Consider the following 20,513-nt stretch of genomic DNA (forward strand, 5'->3'; position numbering starts at 1 on the left):
CAGCGAAAAGAGAAGTAACTTATAGATTCAGTGAGGAGGATATGGAGGGACAGAGGGAGCCATGTTGGCAAAGGCAGGGCCATGACAAAGTCACCTGTATCTCTAATGTCCATCTGCAGCTACAGCACCTCCGACTTCCCACCTCAGTCTGGAAGCTAAGAATGTGGCATCCGACGGGTGAGCTGGGATGCTCGTGAGGAGACTGTGCCTGGGCTAACGCCCTCACTAAGCATCCCTGTTTCTCTGTAACAAGATTTCACTGTCCTAGAGGTAGAGCTGGCATTCTAACTTCAGGACTTGGAAAAGCCACCCCCCCCAGCTTTCTCTGACAAATTTGATTTTTTTTTTGGTCAGAAATGCAGAGCTGTTGATAGGATTTACTGAGCTCAACACCTCCAGCCATTGACCAATTTCTGGGCACCTTTAGCAGCCACGCCTATGCCATAACCTGGATATAGGGTCCAAGAGAACTGAGAAACCACAGTTCCCAACACCGGCTGACCTCAGAGACCTACTGAACATCAAAATAATACACCCAGAAGTGTTTTAGTGTGGCTTCGCGTCTCCAGGTATGGGATGTGGGTTCGCTGTACTTATTCTGGTAGCAGCGGCAGCAGCAGCAGCAGGAGGAGGAGGAGCAGGAGCACTGCACAGTTCTATGTTAGAGCCACAGAAGCTGGTAAGGCAGGGTAGGCCGGTGCCCAGGACTCCTGCCACCTCCTCCTCCTTGAGTTTCAGTCATCTGTAGATGAGCAAGGGAAGGTCAGGAACCTTCTGGCACTTTCTCTCCTACCTCACTTTCCTGGCACCCTATCTCTTTCGTCCCTCGTTTTTCCCATGTGGACAGCACTAACCTACTCTAGGCTACACCAGGTGATTATGTCAGACCCTGTGAGGACAAGATGGCCTTGTCTCCTTAAGCATGATTTGGTCAAGGCTTCCATTCTTCCTGCCCTTGTTCCTGATGACCTAAAGCAAACAGGACCTGCAGCCCATGCAGAACCAGAATCCCTTACCTGGTACCAACCATATGCCTCACCAAGAGGTGGACCATAGTGTGTGTGTGTGTGTGTGTGTGTGTGTGTGTGTGTGTGTGTGTGTGTGTTTTCATGTGTTTGTTATCTGTCCTCAAAAGAGTCAGACAGCCCCTTGGGGGTAGAGGCCTGTCTGTCTGTCCTTTCCTGTGTTTCTGGGTGCACTGTGAGGGCTCAGGAGTTGGTCATATGACAGAGTTCCTTTCCTCTATTATCCCGCCATGTCTCTTCTCAGCATCCTATTGAGAAGCCCCTCAGCCAAGCCTCTGACAAGAGAAGGAGTGGGGAATTTCATGGGGGTCTATGGGCCAGTTGATGGGAGCCTGTCCCGGCCAGAGTCACAGATGTGTCTTTTGAGACAGGAGTAGTCACAGTGTGTTGAGGTTCCTAACCAGGACCCCAGAAGCAGTAGGCCCTTCCCAGTGTCTTCTCAGAGGACAGGCCCCAGGGGGAGTCAGGTGATGGCAATGATGCCATCTCAGCCGTGTTAATGGAAGTACAGGGATTCTTTATTTTTTGTTTTGTTTTGTTTGTTTGTTTGTTTTTGGTAAGGGAGGGTTAATCCCATTGTATTTGACACTGACCTGACTGTTGAGATGAAGCCACCATTAAAGGGACACCACAGCTTACGTGTGTTTGGACATGAGAGAACCAGCAAACCCAGTGACAGTGACATGCAGACCGTCAGATCTGACGGTCTGGGTGTGAGCTCGCAGGGCTCAGCCTTGGACAAGGTGCGGCGTCACCTTGCTGGGCTTCAAGCTGCCAATGTGAACTTATTTAGGCTACAGCATTGCTCAAAGCCTTACGTGGCAACTATCCCAAGGGACACCCACAGTCCCAGCGCATGGGTGCAGCAGAGCAGGGCGGTGCTGGGTGTGTCCTCAGAGGGCTCCTCCCTCCGGCCCCGTTGATTGCTCAGGCTGATCACTTGCAGTGATGGAGTCTCCCGGCACAGAGAACACTGCCAGCCCCCTCCGGAGCTGCTGTTGACTGAGTCTCACTAGGAAATTGCTCATTACAGCAGTGGCGAAAGTGTGCAGCAGATTCACAGTTTATTTTTAAATAAATTTGGGGGAGTGGGAAAACAAAAAGAGATGGTTTCCAAAGAAAGACCTCCAGGCATAATGGAGACGCTGGCAGGGTCCCAAACCCTGACCCCCAAGTCTCAGCTCAGCAGCTCCGTCCCGTAACAGGCCCTGGGCTCTGCCTTGTGTTCAGCACCAGTAGATTTTCGGTGTGTGGAAGTTTCCGGCCCCGGGGCTTAGGCTCTGGCTCCAGGAGGCTTCCTTCACAGAAGGCGTGGATTCTTTCTTCCCTCAGGATTTGTGGCCTTCTTTCCAGCACCTTCTGTGTCCCGATCCCTCATCATGATGGTGATGGGGTGGGCACATGGCCCTGACTCTGGTCATAGAACCAGCATACAGGCTCCAGGAAGGCTACACCTGAAGACCACGTTGGCTCTGGGAGCAGCTACTGTGTCTGAAAGGCCCAAATGTGTAGTGAGGAATATTACGTGAGCCTGCCCCTGACATCTGCCTGTTTGCATGGACAGGGAAACCAGAGTATTGGAAATGGTATTGGCTAGCTAGACCACAGGACACTGCTCAGGAGCCTCCCCTGGGACTGTGTCTGCTTCAGAGGTCACATTAACAATTTCTGGGATAGGAAAGGTGGGTGGGAGTACACTGACTCTAGCCTTACCCTGTAGAAGGCTTGGGATGTCGTCCTTGGTCAGCCCCATTTCCCAGCCTCCACCTCTCTGCGTTACCTTGAAGAGTGACTGCTCCGTTGCCTCGTTTGCTGTCCCTCATGCTCTCTGAAAAGCAGCCCCACCACCCCACATTGGCTCTAACCAGGACACAGCCCCTCTTTCTGCCATTCTCTGTCCATGTCTGCCAGCAGTTGGGAAATGCGGGAGCCCTGTAAGCTCACAAGTAAAGTTGGAGTAACAACTTCCAGTAAACTGCAGGAGGGCAGTTTAGAGAGCTGAGCACCCTCAGGACCAGCACTTCTAGCTGTGCTTCCATGGCAGGCCTGCCACATCCCACCTCTTGCCAGCCTTCCAGATGTCCTAGTCGGGCCCTCCATCCTGACTGAGGAGCCCAGTCACTGGGCTCTTCCCTGGGCCATGTGCCAAGCAAACAAGCCTCAGAGGCCACCAGCTCTGTCAGCATCTGGGCCAGATTCTTCATCTCTCTGGTCTGCAGTCTCACCTCCAGTCTCAGCTGCATTCTGTAAAATCCACTGGGCTCCAGTGTGCGAGCCCAAGCAGGGGCCTGCAGCGCCAGGCCCAGGGACCTGCTTGGAGCCAAGATGGCTGTGCTTGGGGAGGAGGAGGAGGGGAGAAGTGTATTCAGGGGACAGCTGGGTTGCTTGGGAACCTCGTCATTACAATTCCCGATAATGAGCTGGAAAGAAGGTGAGAGCAGAATTAACTCCAGAAGACTTATTTACAATTAGGGTCGTCAGCTGCCAAATTCTTATTGAAAAACAATACGCAGATGTTGCCTGAGCTGAGGGAGAGAGAGAGAGAGAGAGAGAGAGAGAGAGAGAGAGAGAGAGAGAGAGAGAGAGAATGCACCCTTCATTTTGTTACTGTGCCATGCTTTGAGCCCTAGCCCCACCCTTCAGTCTTCTCTCAGTCCTGTTTCTCAGGTGGGGGCACTGTTTCCTTTGACCAGGGATCTTCTGACTTGACACTGACATTTCTCCCCTTTTTTCTCCGCTAGCTCCTCCTTTACACATCCCAGACCTTCCAGCCTCTATGGTGTCCTTGGCCATCTTCTTCCTTGGCTCTCCAATTAGATGTCTTTTTGACCTCCAGGCACCCATGGCTAATTCCAACCCCCCAACCTCAGGGCAGCTCATCTGGGAAGCTGCCCTCTTTGGGCCCTACAACCCAGAACAACTCCTCTTCTTCCCCCCCATGCCCACACACTGAGAACTGCAGGTGCAAGCCAAGGCTCTTCCCAGATTGGTTTGTCTATTGGGCAGGTAATGTCCCTTCTGTCCCTTTGCATCCAACAGCATGTTAGGGAAATTAGGGCTCTCCCAGGGCTGCCCTACCCAGCATGGAGCCCCATCAGTCTGTGTAGCACAGAGCTACAGACTAAGGTGGCTCTGCCTTGCCCTCCTGGGGACTTGCCATGCTTGCCTGGTTTCCATGGTGATGTCAGTTCCCCATGCCAACTGTCTTTGGAGGGATTATAAATTCATTATTTCACACGTAGGTCTTGCACTCCGCCTCCTTCTGCTTTAGATTTCGATGTCTTGGTGAGCACTTTATCCGTTTATCATCAGAGGAAGAAAGAGCACAGGTTGAGCTGAGCCCAGGTTGTCCTTTCTCTTTTGTGTGTGGGCCCACAGATGGTTGGTGGCGTGGATCCCCATGGCAGGCCTAGGGCTCTGGAGCTGCAGGTTTTAACGATTCGAGGCTGAACCGAGCCGCTGTGTTGCCGCCTACACAGGAGCATGCAACATGGAGTTCCATCACGCCGGGCCCCTGTGCCTGCGGAGGATGCTGTGTTGACTTCACCTCATCAAGCCTCAGTTTCCGTGTGTGTTGGCGCTCATGACAGCTCCTTGCTTAGCTGTCATGACGGTTGTGAGAAATGACAGAAATAGGGCACCTGCATGCTGGAGAAGCCTGGAAGGGCAGAGTCAGCTCTGGCTGGAGGCTGTGGAACTGGTAGGGAACCGAGCTGCCCAGTGCTGACACGTGGCACAGGACAAGGGGTAGGAGGAGGGCAGTCTAGGCAACCTGTGCTAAGAGGACACCAGAGGAGACAGCAGGGAACTCTAGTCTGATAGGAAAGCCACATGGACGCTGGCTGTGGGAGACCTTGGTGGTGTGATATGCCAGTTTGTGTCTGTTCTGCATGCTCCAGAAGTCAGATGTGCAGAGGCGGTATGGACCTGGTGTTTGTAAGTCAGTGATTGGGGTAACTGACATAGGTTTGCTGAGGTATGGTTGGCATATGTTAGGGCATGCCTTTTAAAGTGCATTTCTTGTTAAGTTTTGATCATGAACTATGAGAACCAGCACGATGGTCCCCCAAAACAGCCATAGAAGCCCCAGGTTCTTTGAACTCAATATCCTGGTACCTGTGGCTCTGTCGCTCACTCAGACATGCTGCCTTTCCCATCATGCATGTATCATGGCGGGAGGGTATGTGCATTATGGTGGGAGCACATACTACAGCAGAGGTACCCATCTCAGGCAGTAGAAAAACAAGGAAAAGGTTAGAGGGTCCTAGAATCTGGTTTAAGGTCCCTCAGTGACTTCACTTCTTCCAACTAGGTCTCAACTCTTAAGGCTTCCTCCCCAAATAGCTTCACAAGATGGGACCAAACCTTTGATATAGGAATCTGTTGGACACTTTATATTCTATAGCATAGAGCAGTCGTTCTCAAACTTCCTAATGCTGTGACCCTTTAATACAGTCCCTCATGCTGTGGTGACCCCCCAAAGCAAAAGTTTTGTTGCTACTTCATAACTTTAATTTTGCTATTATGAATTGTAATGTAAACATCTGATATACAGGGTATCTGATATACAGCCTCAGTGGAAGGGTCTTTGGATCCCTCAAAAGGGTCAAGACCACAGGTTGAGAACCACATTGAATGGTAAGTGGCAGGAGTTGGCTCCTTTGTGGTGCTTCTGATCTTCTGACACACAGGTGAGAAGTTTCGCCATCCTTTCTGACACTGACTGAAGGAGAGCTTGCAAGTTTCTGTGTCCCTTCTGTCATGTGCAAGCTGTGTGCCATGAACACTGCACTGGTCTTTGTATAGACATATGCTGTGGTTTCTGTCCTGGATAAATGCCTGGGTGAGTCGCTCATGTTTGAAAGGATGTATTTACTATAATGAAGTAAACTTACTATAGCGAAGTAAGTACATCCCTTCAAACATGAGCGACCCCACCCAGCCGTAGGAGATACAGAGCCTAAAGTGGCACCTCCTGTAGCCAGGCGGGACTCCCAGTGGAAGGAATAGGGACCACAACCCACCCACAAAACCTTCAACTCAGAATAATATCCTGCCTACAAGATGGGCAGAGACAAAATGGAGCAGATGCTGAGGGAATGGCCAACCAATGACTGGCCCAACTTAAGACTCATCCCCTGGACAAGAACCAATTTCTGACACGATTACTGATACTGTTAGGCTTGCAGACAGGAGCCTAGCATACCTGTCTTGTGAGAGGCTCCATCCAGAAGCTGATGAAAAGAGATGCAGAGACCCACAACCAAACATTAGATGGAGCTTGGGAGACTTGTGAAGGAGTTGGGGGAAGAGTTGAAGGACCTGAAGGGGATAGGGGGTCCACAAGAAGACCAAAAGAGTCAACTACCTGTATCCTTGGGGACTCCCAGAGACCAAACCACCAACCAAACAGGGTCTGCACCTAGGTGTCCTGAACCTATGTAGCAGATGTGCAGCTTGGTCTTCATGTGGTTCCCCCAACATCTAGAGTGGGGGCTGTCCCTGACTCTGTTGCCTGCTTGTAGATCCTCTTCCCCTAACTGGGCCGCCTTGTCTGGCATCAGTGGGAGAGGATACTCCTAGTCCTGCAGGAACTTAATGTGCTAGGGTGGGTTGATAACGGGGGTGGGGGGCTCCCCCTTCTCAGAGGAGAAGGGGAGGGGTGGGGCGAAGAACTGTGGGGGGGCGACAGGAGGGGGACAACAATTGGGATGTAAAGTAAATTAATTAATTAATGAAAAAGGATGTATTTAACGTCATTCATAAAAGAATGCCATTTTGATTGTGGGATCATTCAGTTCTAACCCTGGGTCAGGAGAGCTCTAGTTACCCCATCCTTACCAGCCCTCCCCCACCCCTCATATTGTCAACTTTTAAATTTCAGGAATTCTTGTAAGTGTATGGTTTGTATGTGGTTCAATTTACATTCCCGCAGTAACTGATGGCACTGAGCACATCTTCTTGGGCTCAATTGCCACCTGTAGCTTTTCTTTGGCAATGGGAGTGTTCAGATATGGGGCCTTTATATTGCCTTGTTAGCCTCCCCCATTAGACCGGCTCCTAGGCATATGCATGGGAGACTTTTCTTGATTGACAGTTGGTGAGGGAGGGTCCAGCCCTCTCCCTGGACAATAGCACGGCTGGACAGGTAGCTCTGAGGTGTATAGGAAAGCTAGCCCAGCAAGCTGGAGAGAACAAGAGGGTAAGTAGTGATCCTCAGCGGCCTCTGCTTCATTCAGATCCTGCCTTGACTCCCCCTGAGGATGGGGCAGTGGCCTATAACCTGTAACCACGGAAAACTTTCCTCCCACAGTTGCTTTTGGTCCACATTTTATCACAACAAAAGAGAAGGGAACTAAAGTACCTCCCTCCCCTTCCCCTTTTCCCTTCCCCTCCCCTCTTCTCTCTCTTTTCCCCTCTTCTTTTTGAGGTGCCAGGGTTGGAACCTAGGCCTCTCAGGTTTCACACTAAGTCATACCCAGCCCTTCCATATCTTAAGAGTTAGTTGCCAGGTCCCAAAGAAACTCAGGACAAATACCTAAATTTTCTGTAGTGGTAGATCTAGTCTATTCTCATTCTCTCTCTCTCTCTCTCTCTCTCTCTCTCTCTCTCTCTCTCTCTCTCTCTCTCTCTGTTGCTGATTTCTTGTCCATCATACTCTAGAAGCATGATGGGTCTAGTCCGTGGGCACACAGAAACACTTCTTTGGACTTTCCGGGCTCTTCCGGATGTGTTCACGCACTTGTGTCCATGAGTTCCTGTGAAGGTGTGTGTACACACACCTCTGTGGTTTCCTGTGGAGGTGTGCACACACATTTCTGTCCCGGGTTCTGTGGGGTTGGTTGTGTATGTACATATGGTTCCTGGGGAGCCATGCAAGTACACATTTTTTTTAAGTTACCATAAAGAGATCATGTGGCACATTCCATTTCAGTAAGTACTTACAGCTGTCCGCTGGACGCTGGCTCTGTACTCGGGCTGGGAGTGAACATGGCCTGTGTCTGCAGAGATCAGGAAGTAGACAAGTAAACAGACATTTTAGAGTACGTGTGGAAAAAGGGAGCGTGTGCCATGTACACCTCCCGACACACTGTGTGTTGGTTAAACGTTTCTGCTACAGTTTCTGGAATGCTCTTCAGCTGGGCTGGTCTCTGGCGTGATATTATAAACTATAATGAGCAGACTCCAGCCTGGGACGCTGACAAGCAGATGTGTCTTCCCAGCCCCATAGCTGCGATGTGATGGCGGTGACAGCTCGAATCTCCACCAAGGGTTCTGATGCTAAGGAAGGGGCACATCAGAAAGCCACATGGCCCCCGTGCACCACAGCATCTCAGGAGATGCCCATCACTGGTTCCTGGATGCATGCCGGGACTGCATCGTGACGCACGTGGAAATAATTTTGCCACATTTGCACCGTCATTAACTTTCAATCACGGTCAATTTTAGACGAGGTTCTTAATTCCAGGTTTTTTGTCGCTGTCACAGTGATGGAGAGGGCTCTGTTTCTAGCCCCAGGGGATGGTGATGGGGCCCTCCCTCGCCCCCATGGAAGAGGGCTCTCTGCCACAGCTGGTGATGGAGTTCATCGGCTAGAAGCTTGCCAGGGATTTTGATGTGACGTGTAGCAGCTTGCTCCATCCAGGGAGCCTTCGGGTTGCTAAACTTAAGAGGCAGTTTGGCCTCATGCTTGGCCCCTGTAGAACCATCGTCAGATCTTCTTTGGGAGAAAGAGGCACTGTGAACACCCTGTAGAGATCTCATAAAGCGGGTTTCAGAAAGCAAAATGTTTTGCATCCAGAAACTTCCATTCTTGCCACATGCCCAGTGTTCAGTGAGAATGTAAGGGCATGTATTCTCCCAGCTTTAGCTATAACCAGACTGATATGAATACCTCTCGGAGTCAGGATTATCAAGGGTCATCACAGATATGCATTCGTCTAATACAAACACAAAGGAAGTGGCTCTCCATGGCCACACAAAGGAGATGGATGTGGCCATTGAAAGCTACCCCTTGTACCCGTGACTTCTGCTCCCTGGATGATGCCCACGTCAATGGGTCCCTCTGGGGAATTGAATATGCCTTTCTGGGTGTTCCTGCCTCCCTGCTTCAGGTACAGGCTTCTCATGACCTCTTTCGGAGCATCCCCACCAATCTTAGTGATTCCCCAAACCCACTCTCCTCATCTCCTTCTGGTCGCTCAGGCAGCTGGAAGCCAGATTCAGTCTGTCTTGCCCATTCTATGGCTGTCGGAGGAGAGCTCACACCCAACCCCTGTGCAGCCACCATGAATGGCCCCAACGATTCTACATGAATCTGCTTGAGGCAGTCACCAAGGAAGGCCTGAGTCAGAGCCCCTTCTGTTCTGTACTTGTGCTCCTTCGTTCGTGTCGTGTCTGTGGTGTATGCAGTGCATGTGTCGCAACCCAAAATGTGTGGTTGTCATGAAGTCCTGCTGCCTCCTGGATCCTGTGCTGGGAACAGTGGCTGAGGATTCAGGCTTGCTGGGAGTGGAGTCTCCTGCATTACTGCTTATGGGCTTTGTGGCTCAGTGGTAGAGCAGATAGATGCTCAGCCCTGGTCCTATCCCCAATACTGCAAAACCAAACGTAAGAGTCTTGAGACGTGTCTCATTTACTTTCTGGCTTACTGGTTTATGACATGTTCATCAAGAGCTGGAGCAGCCTAGAGGGAGGTCAGGGGATATTGTATGGTTCGTACAGTGTGCACAAAGATGCAGATGCAGCCTGTGTGGTCCAACAGGGGCTAATGGGTAGAAATATACAGGTCCAGCTAAACTGTCAGCCAAGCTATGCAAACCGAAAGGCTGCTTGGTTGGCATGCTGTGAAGTGTAGAAGTGTCCTCATCCATAGGAGAGTCGTAAGTGCTACAGCTACCCTTTCAACCCTCCTCCTACCATGAGTGGGAGGGTGTTTGGGCTGTACACAGATTTCTCAAGGCTCTAGGAGATTGGCCCTGTGCCCAGGGCCATGTGTAGCCAGGGGAAGCAGAACCTTCCAAGCCTCTGGATTCCTTTTCTAAGCAGAGGCGAGGGACTCACTAGAAATATGTTGGATTTACACCAAAACCCTCTCAAGTGCTACATTCTTCCAGGCCACTCTATGCTTAGAAAACACATGCCAACAGCTGCAGAGACCTGTTCTAGACATCACCAAATGTTGTTTTAAAAACGCCTTAAAATATCAAGTCTTAGGCCTTCAGAGCACAAATGCGACGAATCTTCTTCCGCTGCCTAATATGTTGCCTCCATCTGTCTAACCGGCTGCCCTGGGCCCCAACTGGGGACACACTGGAAGATTCCTAGGTCTACAAGATTCTCAGCAACAGTGACTTCCAGAAGTGACAAGGACTGACCACCCTCAAAGTGGCAGTGACCTGTCAGAGATTGTGAAGATCACAGCTGTGCATGGGACCAGGTGTCTGTCCCCACATACTTGGTACTAGGCAGGGCCTAAGTGCTCAGGGTGAGCCTCTGCACAGGCCTGGGTTCTCTGAGAGCAGCTCTCTGAGTTTGTGGGCCCTGCCTCTGCCTCCAGAGGTGTTTAGTTTAAGCTATGACATTCCCCAGTGCATTCTCTCTTTAGGTGTCGTTGCTGTAACAAAATATCTGACAGCTTAGGGAAAAAAGGGTTTATTTGGGCTCATGGCTTGAGGGTACAGTCCCTCGTGCCTGGGGAGGCACAGTGACAGGAACTGAGATAGCTGGTCATAGCTGCCACAGCCAGGAAGCAAAGAGATGAATGCTGGTGCCCAGTTTGATTTCTCCTTCTTATTTGGCCTGGGTTCCCATCCCATGGGGTGGTAGCTGCCCATATTGGTAGGGTCCTTCCTCCTCGATCACACCTCTTTGGAATCCTCTTCACAGAGACACCTAGAGGTTTGTCTCCCGGTCGGTTCTACATCCCTCAACTTGATAGGATTAAGTACCATACCCCGTGACTAGGCTTTTGGGGTGTCGGGCTTTCTTCAGACGCTTAAGCTGTGAATGTTGAGTCTTTCGTTGTGGGGGGGTTGGCTGGTCACCCTCTTTTCCTTTCTTTGATGTGAATTTTTCTTATTTAAGGGAAAGAAGCAGCTTAATCAGGAAGAAAACTGGACAGTCAGCTTTTCACTGCTGTAATAGACCCAGGAGTGCCAGCCTCTAACGGGAAAGCATGATTTTGGCAGTGGTGGTCCATGGTCAGCAGACTGTTGCTTTAGCCCGGGGAGGCATCCTGGTGGGAGGGAGCACAGAGAAGAGCCAAAGTGCTCACCTCAAGGGAGGAATCAAAAGACAAGAGCAAAGAGCGAAGCTCCCATAATTCCCTCAGGAGTGCACTCCAATATCCCAAGGACCTCCTGCCAGGCCCCACTACCTAAGAGCTGCTTTACTTCCCACAGGCCCACCCTGGGGACAAAGTCTTTACTATGTAGGGCTTGAGAAGGTGTTCAAGACCCAGACTGCAGCAAAAGTCCCACAAGATACCCCGTGGGCACTTCTGCTGCAGGAATTTCAGACGGTCACTTTGACCTGTGGTCCAGCTATGTGGCTATCCCCATGCTGGGGCAGCTAGTCAGACACAGGACACAGTGGAAGGAGGAGGTCCAAGAGAAGCATTTTGTGCCTGAGGCTGCAGGCATCCCAGGGCTGCCTTTCCAGGAAGTCAGGCCTCTTCTATAAGACAGCTGAAATGTTACACACACACACACACACACACACACACACACACACACACACACACCACGCTCCCGTGGTGGCTTGCATATCTTGGCCTAGGGGTGGCACTATTTGGAGGTATGGCTTTGTTGGAAGAAGTGTGTCACTGTGGGCAATGAGATCCCCCCTCCTAACCACGAGGGAGCCAGTCTTCTGTCTGCATTTGGATGAAGATGTAGAACTTTCAAAGAATGGGATGGCAATCCTCCTTCCCCCACCCATGCAGGGGAGGGGGGGCGGATAAATAAATAGGGAGTCTGCTTCAGTTGGAATCCAAAGCTCATCTTCCTGAGCAAACCAAAGGCCACAGCTCCCAGCTGACACTGTTTACCACTTTCTCTTCCAGCATGCGCAGCCTGCCCCTGCCCAGTGCCAGGCCCCTCAGTTCTGACACGACAGCTTGTTTCCAATAGAAACTATCAAAGGCAGTGAACATATGGCCATCTGGTGGGATCTGGGAGGATGGGGAGGGCCTGAGAGCCAGTTAAGGAATTTTCTAGTTTCAAAGTGGGCTCAGCAACTCTCATCCACCTGCAGGAGATACCCCAGGCGCTTCTAGCGTTGAAGCGTCTGAGCAGAAACGGCACCACGGCTTGTCCAATTACCTCTCATTGCCAGAAATAGATCTGAGAAACACCAGCTCTTTCAGGTGGGAGCCCATGAGCGTCAGGTTGAACAGCAGTAGCAGAGAAAAAAGAAGAAAAAAAAGAACCGTGTAATTTCATTAATAATTTTACTTACAGTGACTATTAAGAAAGAGCAATGGGTGAATTAAAATTCAATCAGGTTTTGAAAAATGAAGAGTAAATAATGTTTGCGAAGGATGGCTGGATGGAAAAGTCTACAGAGACCCGCCCATTAAAACACACATTATCCCTTAAACAGAGTCAATGTAGAAATGCAATTTTCTACAGATCAGTAACGCTCATACATTTATTTTCTGCTGGCTGATTTTGATTTATGGGGTCCTTTCCCAGCTTGTTCTGAGCTTTTTTTTTTTTTTTTAAGTGCTGGTTTGGTGCCTGTGAAAGGCGGGTGACTGATGGAAGGCCAGGCTCTGAGTTATCTGAGCTCCATGGCCTCCGCTAGACACCACCATTTCCCCCAAGAGCCTGTGGAAGGGACAAGTAGCGTCTGTCACTTGGGGTTATCAGTCACCAGTGGGGAGAGTTTCTAGGTGCATCAGCTTGGCAAGCCGAGCCTTGGTGTTCCCATCTGTGGGAGGCGGGAGTCTATATCAGCTCATTGGCTGATATAACCAAGTGCCCGGATGTGGCACAGCCGCAGGAGGGCACCAGGTCTCTCTTCACTGCTTGGGGCTGGAAGCTGGAGAACACAATGGTTCCAACATCCCTCGGCTGTTCCCATCACTCCCTCTGCCTGTCTTAGGATGTACCTACTGTTTTGTCTTAGATAAAGATGTCTGGAGTTTAGGGCCAGCTCACCTTGAGATCTTAAGTGACATATAGAAAGTCTCAAGGGCACACTCAGGTCCTGGGCAGATAAGCAGTTTGGGGCACTACTCTATCTATCCGGTAGGACTCCAGATATTGCACTACCCTGGCCCAGCCAGACTAGAGAGCAGATCTCCAAAGTCATCCCAGGATACCCTGAGGTGAGTCCTATAGACAGGTGTTGGGCAGTTGGGGCAGAGGGAAGAAGCTTAAGACTTGATGGGAAAGAGTCTCAGGCTTGGAAGGGTGGGCATGTTCAGGTGAGCTGGGTATCTGTCCACAGCGTGTACGTGTGACTGTGCTCGGGGGCTATGCCTGTGTGCATTCAACTGCCCAGCCTCCAAACCTTTAGAGTACTTGCAGCAAGTGAAGGGATGAGAGACCCAAAAGAGCTAGTAAGAGGCTTTAATCCCCTGAGGAGCTGGACAGGGTGACCCTTACCTGTGTGGGAGATGGTCCTTCCGACACACTGGGCTGCTGCCATGAACCAAGTTGGCAATGGTTCTGAGGTCTTGAAACTCAACTGTATTGAGTTTGACAAGATAGGGAAGTCAGGGGAACTATGTAAATATAGTTCCTAAATCACAGCTAGCATTCATCTCTGCAAAGATGATGAAAGGAGACCTCATTGGGTCCTCTTCTGGGGTTGTTCATTATCATTGAGTGTGTGGCCCTGATGCATAGCCTGGCTTCCAGGTAAAGGCCTCACAGGACTGGGGCCTCCAGTGCTACCTGCCCCATAGCTGCTGTCTAGTGCTGGGGCCCACAACTCAGTGTGCGTGAGGAGGTGGCTCTGTAGAGACTGCAGGATGTGAATCTGGTCACAGCAGAGACTCAGATGGTTGCCCCTAGCCTATACCAATGTTCTCATATGACAAAGGGCACTCCTCCCCGTGCCCCAGCAATGCTTATGACCATCAAAAGAGGCTACTAGAAGCGCAGACCTCCGCCTCTGAATAGGGTGACTTTGGCCAAATAAAGTCACTTTCCCCTGGGAAGCCTGAGCAACATGTCTCACAGGGTTGAGAGCTGTAGGGGTTTAAGAGAGACGATGACACATGCAGGGACCTTAGTGGGACCTCAGTGAGCAGGTGGCAGGAGAGGACTTGCATGGCTTTGTGACGAGGAGATTCATTCTTGATGTTCTGTCCAGTTAGTGAGCAGAGCTACAATGGTGTCCCAGCTAAACCATTTCTGGGAAGGCCCAGCTAGCTATGCAGAGGGTGCAGGGGCCTCTTTAACATCTCTCCTTAGACTCCTCTAAATGCCAAGTGTTTACAGGGCAGGTTATGACGAATACCAATGTCCATTCTGAGCCAGACAGATCCCGGCCCAGCTGTGTATATCATGCTCCGTAAGACCCCGCCCTGCCCAGGGAATGGAAGCTCTTGTTTCTTACCAACTCCTGGCTTCTCTCACTGAGGAAAGACTGTGAGCACCAGAATGTGGGGTCACGTGGGTCATTCATGTTCCTGCTTCTCCCCTTCTCTTCTCATCTCCTGTCCTGCCAGCTAGGGGAGGATCCACTCCAGATTCTTGATTCTCCAGAGAGAAGGATGGGGTCCAGACAGATCCATGACTCTTTTGCCTACTTGTGGGACCCTTTTCCTCCTACTGGGTGGCCTCACCCAGCCTTGATGTGATGTTATGTGCTTGGTCTTAGTGTAGCTTGTTATGCCCTGTTCGGTTGGTATCCCTGGGAGGCCTGCTCTTTTCCAAGAGAGGTGGAGAGGGGGTGGATCTAGGGGCAGCAGAGAAGGCAGGGGAGGGGCAAAGTGGGGGGAGGGGAGGAAAGGGGAAACTGCAGTCAGGATATAATATACAAGAGAAAAAAAGAGTGTATGTCTACCCCACGCCGTAGGTCAGGCAAAGAATACCTGAGTATCCAAGGCTTGCTTGCTCCGAAGATGGAGAAATAGGGGGTCTTGGAAGGAGGCAGCCTGGTGGTTTTATTTAAAAATTTTCTTTGAACACGGGGAAGCCCTTGTTCAGAATAAGATGAATACTGGAAATGTCTGGCTAGAATCCACACACACCCCTAGGGGGCTGCGTGGAGAGGTCTCACCAGCCCTCCCACGGGTCCTTCCTTGTCCCACGTTCCCATGTGGAAGTGGCATGCTATGGTTTTCAGGGGCTTCCCTGTGTCTCTTCACACAGCCTGTGAGTCTCCCTGATGGCGCTGCCTAGATTTCCAGGGGGAGAATGCTTTCTCCCAGCCCAGGGAGAAGGCCCCACACAGTCTTCATCTGGAGCTTCTGACATCTGTGTCTCAAGGGAAGGACATCTGTGGAGTTGCCAGGTCAGAAGACAAATGGGTTTGTGATTTACTTTGGCTGTTCTGATTGTTCCCTGCATGAGAGTGGGGCTGCTAATGTCCCCACTACAGTGTGTAGTGGGAGGGTCCTTGAAAGAGCCTGAGTGGTAAACAGGCGTCCATCGTTTCCCTCTGCATCTGGGTAGCTGTAAGAATAGACTCTGTGATTGGCTATGGCGTTCTTGGTGAGAGCTCTTGGATCTGGCCAACTCCTGCCCCACCTGGGTAGATGGGGACACTGAGGCTCAGGCAGGCTAAGTGTGTGACCTGCACCAGGGATGGGCATCTTTAACTCAGGGCAAGGCACTGCCCATGGCCCCATAGATACCTGAGTCAGTGGGACGCTGCTGCTTCACTGATGTGTCCCGGACCAAGGCCTTCAACCCTGGGCCTCCAGAGTGAGGGGTAGCCTGCTTCATGCTGGAGGGAAGGGGTCATTCTGGGAAGCTAGAACTCATGCTTCCCTGTCCCAGACGTGGCTACCTACCTGGGAGGCTGTAGCCATTTGTACCTTAGGCATGCTGCCATCTGCAGAGCATGGTTGTGGGCCTCTCTCTGCTTAACTAGGCCATGTCTAATTCCCTCTGGCCCAGCCAGGCCTCAGGAGAGCCTAGTAGGCCCAGAGCTTCTGATTTGCTAGGAATTTGGAGCGAGTACTCTTTCTGGTTAGTCCCATCCAAATGCTCTCCAGTCTCCTGTAGTGTGGCCGTCTCCGTCCCCTTCCCCAGGGACAGCAGTTCATGGGTGTCACACGTTTGCACAACCATTCTCTGAAGGGCCACGACCTTTTGATGAAGTCGAAATGGAGCAGGAACTCCTGTTTAATTTTAGAGACTGGTCTAGCCTGAACATCTGTGGGACAGAAGTAAGCATTAGCTTCGTAGAGCCCTGGGAATCCCTCCTGCTGAAGGTCAAGAGAGCCAGGCCTTTCTAGAACCAGACGGAAGGGGTGGAGACTTCCTTGCAGAAGCACTTGCCTTCCCAGCAGCTAGGGGCTTGTGACTTGCTGTGGGAAGCACCCTTTAGGGAGGGTTCCACAGCCTCTCCAGAATATCGTGCATGGAGACCTGTGAGTGTAGCCACTGTTCCCCATGTTGTACCAGCTACACTCTGGCCACCGCCCTGCTTAGAATCTTTAAGCCAAAAGCAGAGTTGTCATTGCTGGCATCTGGGAATGCAGGCACCACAGATGTGGACTCTGGCTGCTTTCCCATCGGGGGGCCTGTGCCTAGTGTGTCAAGACCTTTTGCAGTATCTCCCCGTCTTTCCTCTGTTGTCAACATCAGCCCACTTTGCACTCATCTACTCACTCAAATTCCAGCATTGTGCTTGCTGTGTGACCTCAGGGGCATGGTTTTGTCTCTATTCCCCCACTTAGTTTATCTGTGTCGTGAGAGTGGTTACCCCGCCTACCCATGGGGCTGTGTGGGGGTGCATATCATGCGTGGGGTGGAGACTACAGGGATTGACTTGCTGCTGTTGAAAAGGTTTTCTCATGGCTTGCTCTCCACACCAGCATCTTTCCTCTTCTGAGGGCCCATACATCACAGAACGGGGACCTGAGAGTGCAGATCCATCAGTGACCTTGGGCTGAGCCACCCAAGCGTGTGGGTTCTGAAGGGATGGTTGGATGGGCAGGTTACAAGTAGATTAGTGGGGGAATGCCTCACCAGAAGCTGGTCTGCCTCATCTGAGCTGGTCCTCGGTTGATTAATCTGCTCAGCCATTACCGATGTGCTGGCACTTGGCTAGGCTCTGGAGATGGTGGGGTGCAGAGGCAGATGTAGGTCCTCACTCTTGGAGCACTCAGCCTATGGGAAGGTTTCCTGGAGGAAGAGAGCTGAGGAGAAGGTGACACAGGAGAGGAGGGAGGGTCCCAGGATGTTATGGTGTGTATATGCTTGGTCTAGGGAGTTGGCACCATTAGAAGGTGTGGTCTTGTTGGAGTAGGTGTGTCACTGTGGGTGTGGGCTTTAAGACCCTCATCCTAGTTGCCTGGAAGTCAGTATTCTGCTAACAGCAGAATGAAGATGAAGATGTAGAACTCTCAGCTCCTCCTGCACCATGCCTGGATGCTGCCACGTTCCCACCTTGATGATAACGGACTGAACCTCTGAACCTGTAAGCCAGCCCCAATTAAATGTTGTCCTTTATAAGATTTGCCTTGGTGTCATGGTAAACCCTAAGACACAGGCATGTGAATCATATTCGCAAAGGCCCAAGTGACAGCTCTTGTAATGAGGTCTTGGGAGAGGGGCTGCCTGTTAGAGGCTAGCCCACCAGGGATGGAGCAGTAATGATGAGGATAGGGAGGGCCAGGCCTTCAGGGAGACAGAGCAACAAGTCAGCTTCCTTCTGAATATGAGTGTCAGAAGTGAGGCATTCACCTACATAGACAATTAGATCTGGAAAGCCAGGTGACAGGTGTCAGACTAAGGGGAATGAGACCTCAGGCTAGGCCACATCAAGGGTGGGCTGTCCTGCTTGGGTAGGAAGATTTGATAATGCCTCTGTGGTAAATGGGCCATTGACTCTGGCCCCTTACTTTCCTTGGATGATTTTGACTGCTGGAGTCAGGAGGCCCTTTTCCTTCCTCTTCTCTCTCCCTTCTGCTGTCCTGCTGCCTCGTGGTCTCTGTTGATTGACAGTGAACTGGGCCTGCGAGTTTGTTGGCTTTTGTTTTTCTTTCTGATTATTCTTGGCCCCGGGAAGGCAAACTGCTTCTGAACCTCTCTCTGCTGGATATTTTGAAAGCGTGGGACCTCTGTGGGAGTTTCCTGGTTTCTAGACCTAATGCCACTGAGGAAGCTGCATGTGCTTTGATGAGCAGATGGGTGAAGACCAGACTTAGAGCCGCTCTTAATGTCTCAGGGCGTCTCTGCAACGTGCTGGTTTCTTGACTCACCACACTGTGTTAAAATAAAACCCTGGGGTAGAGCAAGACACTAAGTGTCACAAGACACTAAGACTCTTCCCTGAGCAGTGATGGTCTGGTGTGCCCTCCAGCAGCATCCTGGGGACAGCTGGCCGGGTAAGCAGCTGCTGGTGGAGTATGAGGAAGGTCTCAGTGCACTTGCTTGACAGTCATGGCCAACCCCAGAGCCCCAGTGTCAGGTTATTCATGAAAGAGTCCTACAGAAGGCGAGGAGACAGGCTCAAAGGGCTTATATTGCTAGCTGGGTTTATTACCCCCTCCACCGTAATGTTGGCCAGGCCCTGTTCTTTATGGGGTTTACAATCCAGTCCCATGACCTCAGAGCCTCCATAACTGGATGTCATGGTTGACTTTCAGAGTGACAGTGCCTTGGAGGACCATCAGAATCTTTATGTCCTGTGCTGGGAAAGTGAGGTCACCAGAATTGGGGATGAGGATGACTGGGGAAAGCCTGGGCTTGGGCATGAGATGTGTGCTGTTGTGTACGACGCCAGGTGGGCCTCTTAGATTGGTCCCTCAGTCTCCTCAGGATTAAGAGGGAACAGTTGTCATGATCTTTTCCTGTGAGGTGTCATTGAAGGTCACATGGGCTTTTCGTGCCATGCAGTTGGCAGAATAGGCACCCAGCACCCTTGAGATAATCACAAAATGGGGACCAGTCCCTAAAACCAAGAAGACCAGAAGTGAGGAGATACAGGGTGGCAGGAAAGAGTGACTAGTGTCCATTGCCACTGCCTCAGGGAGTTTTTATATCCTGCCTGGTGGTTCCTGCACTCTGGGCAGGGCTCCTGTGGGCTAGGGGTGTGGAGAGCCTCAAGCAAGAAAAGTCTCTCATCCCTATCTCCTTCCTGCTCAGTTCAAATGCCCAAAGCTGTGGGGACCGCACCCATGCTGTGGACGGCTCTGGGGAGGCTCCCGCTTTAATCAAGTCTCCTGAAGAGCATGCTGCAGTTCTGAGCTCCTTGAAACCACTTCTGATAAAAAGCTGGTGAAATGCTTTTGGCACGGCAGGAAGGAGCCCGCTAGCTTGAGAGGACCCAGAATGGGTCCTGGGTTTGGCCCATAGTATGTATGGTTTGGCAAAACATTTGGGCTTTCTGTGCTTTGGTTTCTCCATCTATGGGAGAGGGACACCAATTAGACCATCTTGGAAGCTTTGCATGTGAAGGACTGAGAGAGCCCTTCGACATGGTTCACCGCTGTCAGGGTGTAGTTTAGCCATGCCTGTGGCTATGGCTCTAGGTTCTCTTCAGTACGTTGTTACCACAGATCAGGAGACAGGGGACATGGGATTGGGTAGTGTGATGATTTGTATATGCTTGGCCCAGGGAATAGCACTATTAGAAGATGTGGCCCTGTTGGAATAGGGGTAGCCCTGTTGGAGTAGGTGTGTCACTGTGGGTGTCACTGTAAGACCCTCATCCTAGCTGCCTGGAAGTCAGTATTCTGATAGCAGCTTTCAGATGAAGATGTAGAACTCTCAGCTCCTCCTCCACCATGCCTGCCTGGATGCTGCCATGTTCCCACCTTGATGCTAATGGACTGAACCTCTGAACCTGTAAGCCAATCCCAATTAAATGTTGTCCTTATAAGAGTTGCCTTGGTCATTGATGTGTTTATAAATAGATAAAGAGAGAGGAGGAGATTTGTTTTGGTGGATGTGTGGTGAGGTGTGGGAGAAGGGAGTGCCTCTGAGGGCCAATGCTAAGGCATCCCTTCCCCCTGAGGGACCAGCCACATGGTATAGTATAAAATAAAGTTTATTCTGGGCATGGGGAGGGGAGTTGAGGTGGGGGAGAGAGAGGGGGGAGAGAACGGGGAGAGAATGGGAGCAAGAAGGCAAGAGCGAGAGTGAGGAGTTGTTGCTAGGTAGCTGAGGGGTGGAGCTTAGATAAAATGCTAACAGTCATGGCATCTGTTCACTGCAGTAAAACTAAGACAGGTGGGATCTTAGGTGGTGACTTCCTTGCTGTGTGGCTCCCCCAACCCCACATCGTCTCGGTGGTCTCCTGGTTGCAGTCCCTAGCAAGATAACCCCAGGCCTCTGACTTGGAGGCCCAAAGTTC

The 20,513-nt window shown here is 51.1% G+C and overlaps 1 protein-coding gene across 3 annotated transcripts in view; it reads left to right on the top strand.

Annotated features, from left to right (window-relative positions):
* Positions 1-20,513, top strand: part of Sorcs2 (sortilin related VPS10 domain containing receptor 2) — a 362,100-nt gene that overhangs the window by 126,872 nt on the left and 214,715 nt on the right. The window contains exon 1 of one of the 3 annotated variants that reach the window (XM_032916919.1): positions 17,602-17,633. The exons of the other annotated variants lie outside the window; for them this stretch is intronic. The gene's annotated coding sequence lies outside the window, so the exon portion shown is untranslated. Of the gene's footprint in view, positions 1-17,601; positions 17,634-20,513 lie in introns of those variants that run through there. 3 annotated transcript variants of the gene reach the window in all.

This window comes from Rattus rattus, chromosome 11 (genome assembly GCF_011064425.1).
Source record: "Rattus rattus isolate New Zealand chromosome 11, Rrattus_CSIRO_v1, whole genome shotgun sequence".
NCBI classification, from domain to species: Eukaryota; Metazoa; Chordata; class Mammalia; order Rodentia; family Muridae; genus Rattus; species Rattus rattus.